This window comes from Penaeus vannamei, chromosome 40, assembly GCF_042767895.1.
Source record: "Penaeus vannamei isolate JL-2024 chromosome 40, ASM4276789v1, whole genome shotgun sequence".
NCBI classification, from domain to species: domain Eukaryota; kingdom Metazoa; phylum Arthropoda; class Malacostraca; order Decapoda; family Penaeidae; genus Penaeus; species Penaeus vannamei.
The window spans coordinates 14596374-14601373 of NC_091588.1; positions in this window are offsets into that span (position 1 = coordinate 14596374).

Genomic DNA, 5000 nt, shown 5'->3' on the forward strand with positions numbered 1-5000 from the left:
GAAGCCCTTACCCGTAAGTCAAAGATCGACGTAAACATTCTCAGTGATCATAACATTAATATTAAAATAAAAGCCTGACATTAACCTCGTAGAGAGTTCCTGAAATAGCACAGAAAAACAATGATCAAGAGGTAAGATCAGGCATTATCAACGTCTTAAATGAAGCACTGAAGAAGTTGTGGTGGATCATGGACCCCGCTTACTTCAGCAACCTTGTTAAATCCATGCCCAAGCAATTCCAGATAGTTTCAAGTATAAAGGCAACATCGCAAAGTGCTGAAAAGAGTAAATATCAACAATAAAACCGATGAATAGTTGAATGTTTTTTATCATCCATGCAAGGATTTTTTGACGGCATTGTATATGTATATATTCAAATATGAATGTATGTGTATATATATATATATATATATATATATATATATATATATATATATATATATATATATATATATATATATATAATATATATATATATATATATATATATATATATATATATATATATATATATTAGATTATAGATATAATTGTTATCCTATCGGGCGCATCTTTTTCTGCACTGGTTTAGAGGTCAATGCTGGTCTTGATTTTATGCTTCCACCTGCTCTATGAATAAGAAATCGCTTGGCCGATGGGTTACGCACATCGTCGACTGGTATTCGGGGAAAGTTGTGTAATAATCTTATTTTTTATTTTTATTTTTATTTTGAGAGAGAGAGAAAACGAAGACGCCGATGAAGACGCCGTGTATACAATAACATCAAGTATATTCAGCCCAGAGAATGGTGACTGTATCTGTCCTAACTCATCCCTATGTATCTGAGACTGGTGTCGATAAAACTCGAGGAGATATTTAGCGTATTCTTGTTGAGAAGTCTTGAAAAAAATACCTAATAGGTGTTCTAGCGAAGGATATGACGATTTCATTTAAGTGTTATGTGTGGAATTCTTTGCAGAGCTGCAGACGGAATTGGCACGGCAAATCTGTCATCAGTATCACGACATTTAACGTCCCTCTTTCTGTCTCGCAGTAATTACTGGTTTTCCCGCGCATGGTTTCGAGCAGCCGCCAACACGTCTAATGCAACTTTCCTGTCTTCACCATCATTACTGAAGGCATCAATATGTTCAAAAGATTTCGGTGACAAATGGCGATCGACTATGGACTTTGGAACCAAGCAAAATTCTTTCTTCTCTTCATTTTAAATTGGGGCAGAGAACGCGTAGACAGCGAATGGAAGCAGCATGGAGAGAATATTCCCTATCACGTGCGATGATTTTTTTTTTTTTTTTTCTTTTTTTAGCAACGTCCGTTCAAGGTACACACTCCTTATTGCCTCTCGATGCCTCTTTAGCTTTTTGTTGATATTCTTCTCTGTTAGATTTTCTTTAAAAAGTTTGAAAACACCTCGGCAATGCAGCAGACCTTTTGTTGTCGTCGTAGTTTTTTTGCTTTGATGAACAAATAAGTTTTAACACGTTAATGTGGTGCAGCATGACAGTGCTTTGTCATGGTCCAGAACACGTATCATCAATCGTAGTGTAAGAATTAAATTTGTCTGGATAACCAATCCATTGAACAAGATATTTTCTTTGCTTCTTGGATCTATTCCAACGTGATGATATAATCTTATATGGATAATGGTTTTGCACTGCAGTTGGGACGATCTTGTCGAGGTAAAGCAATCCGTGCTTGCTTCGCCGCCCAGATCCTTGAGATGATACCTGACTATGTTTTGACGACGATCAATCTGTCGGATTTAAAAAATCTCCGTATTTTGTATTTCGTAACCTTTGCAAAATACGTCAATGCGGGAACGGGCTGCGATATGTACTTTTAGGTTCTGATTGCAGGCTGTTGAACAACCTTTTTATATACCCCTATTCAATGACGGGGCATACATATGCCGGAAGAGTTCTTGCCACTGCGCAGATGTGTAATGCCGGTGCACTTTCAAAAGTGTGGCATCTTTCAAACCGACGTGTGCACGTTCGTTATATGACTACACCATGTCCTGGAACGCAACGACATATCGCAACGTATCATACTATTCACAAATTCCCTCCCGGCATCAGTGAACAGGTAAGTTAGACCTCTGGCATCGTCGGTATCTAAAACAGATTGCATTGCTAGTGTTTTATTTTTACTTCTTTGAGTTCTTACTTGCATGTAACGGCTAAACATATCCACGCATGCTGTCATCATTTTGTCTCGATAAATTGCGCATATCCGAGGAACTTCTTGCGACTTTGTCTGTAAAGAATATACACACGCTGTGATGACAAATAATCTTTCGCGTCTAACTGCGAAACTGAAGCTTTTCAGGAGTTTCACACCCGAGGTCTCGAAAGAACAATCCTTCTATACAAGTCTAGTAACCGTTTGGCATCACTTTTACCGTAAATCTGTCTGCCCAAGCATTCAGTCTGCCCCAGGTCATTCTGTTTTGATAAAATAAAATGAGAAGTGTTTAGCGAAATGTTTCGACTGCGTTTCCCGTTCATAAACACATTTTGGACAACCAATGTAATCGACACGATAACGTGACGCCCCTTTGTGAACGTATTACTCACTATTTGGTCGTTGGCTGCTTCCATAAAACAAACATCCAGTGGATCGCTCTTTCTTTACTTGTTTTCTATCAGATCTTAACTACGAGTTTTCCAGATAGAGAGGTTTCATTTTCCATAGGGTTAGAACCGCTCTCGCACAAAATTATATAATCAAATTGCTCTTGATAATGCTTGACAAGTAGGGGTGTGGAAAGGCGTGGAATATAAATAACTACATGCAGTTTTAAATTAAGAGTGGCAAACGGATTTCGCGCGTGCGCGCACGTGCGCACACACAATATATGCACAAACACACACGCGCGCGCGTACATAGCCTAAATTTTAAAAGAAATTGAAAATATATATAAGCTTGCTACATTTACAACAAAGAGTTTATATTGTATCATCATCATCGTCACTATCACCGTAGTTTTCCTTCGCTTCGTCGAAGGTGAGAGGGTTCACCGCGGTGGTTTTCCTCCGTTTTCAAGTTTGCTTTTAATTCCCTGCCGAGGTCTCCGTGGTCGCTGTTGTTCAAATGCATTCACTGGCACAGTATCATCATTGCCGTGTGCAAGACGCGGAAAATGAGTGGAAACAAGATGTTATCTTCTCTATAAGTGATTATATTTTTTGCTCTTCATAGTGTGCACCGTCGGTGATCTCGCTTCCTCCTCTCCCTCCTCCTCCGCCCCTTCGCCTCTCTCCGCTGCCACCCAACCTCCTCCTCCTCTCTCTCCTCGTCCCTCACCACTGCCTCCTCCTCAGCATAAGCTAAAGCTTATAATAATGACTGCATCTTCACTTTCACCTACGATACTAAAACCGCGCAAACGCAGACAGATAAACGATACACTTGACTTAATAATTTCATAAGTATAAAATCCAAGCAATGCTTACATCTAGCTCACACCTGAGAACATTTGTGTATCAAATAATATAGCTAAATGACAAACCCATAAGTGTTAGCAAGAAAACCAGTCTTGGCGTGCAGTCAAAGTATGTAGCAAGAAAGTTGGCTTCTATATGACACATCACTCTTCTGCTAAACTGCAAAGGATGCACAGTCCTTTACTGCCCTGCGCACCATCACATCTTGCTCTCCTAGACACTGTTCAGAACAGAACCTAATGGCAAGTGGAACTTAGATGATCTGGAAACACACTTTTAGTCCCTTCAACATCGTAGATGTGGTTGGTCTGTGCCATTTCTGCCAGATACACAAATAAAGAGTTCTCTGTTGACATTGATGCTATTTCCACCAGCAGTCACACCTGCGTACGGGACAAGAAATGCCAGTACTTGCGTCTTAGAAGTCAAGTTTCCCTTTGCAAGAACAGAACTCCATCTGCACTCCCTCCTGCATAAATACCCCAGAAAATGGAACATTAATCTACTTTATCTAGATACACTGCAGCTGTTCAAGTCAGCAGTGAATATTTGGAGATTTTACTATGACCCGTGCTGAGTAATTTTCATTTATAGTTTATATTTAGACCTACTTATCTTTTATAAGAATTGTTTTCTATAAATCACGTGTTACCTTTTATGGATTTTTTCATTTATAAGATGGACAGTAATAATTATATTCTACAAACCTTGTATCGATTAGAATGAATTCAAAATAGAGATAGAGATTATCATAGTAATATGAGTTATAATGATGATAATTAAATTATTGTAATAAAAATAATAATATTAGCCTTAATGACAGCAGTAACATCGCTCATTTTATATCCCCTTACAATCGCCTACCTAAACAGACTCGATGTTTTTAGTCGGCAAACTGTTTTTCTAGTCGGTCTCCTTTTCCCAAGACGTATGATCCCTCACACGCATCCGGCAGTGTCACTTGTCACAAGGATCCAACACCGTTCGCCTTTTAGTGCGTGGCTAATTGCATGGACTTCGAGTCTTTTCGTTGGGTGTGTGCTGAAACGTTGTTGGGAGAAAGATGGATAAATGGAGAGAGAAATGGGAAACACCAAGTAGAAAACAAAAGAAATGATTATGCGAGGCAGGGAAGAGAGAGAGAGAGTGAGTGAGTGAGTGAGAAAGAGAAAGAGAAATAGAAAGAGAGACGGAGGGAGAAAGAGAGAGCGAGAATGCAAGCGTCTCCTCAGTGCTAGGGTAACCCCGAGAAAGAAATTATTGAAGAAACCGCAAACTGTCCAAAAGTTCGTCTTCTGAAATGCAGAAGTTTGTTCGTTATTGACCAGTTTGTGAACGAGTTTAAGTGTACGAGACATGAAGACCCGAAAAATTAAAAAATTAAAATAAAAAGGTGGGATAACAAGTAGAATGGGCATGGAAGAAAAATAAGGAATGCAATAGAAGATTGCAAAATAGAAAATGGAGACACTAAAATATCTAGAGGAAATAAAAAAAAGTATGGAGTGAGCGGATGGGAGGCTAACAATTAAATGTGGGAAATAATCCTACAG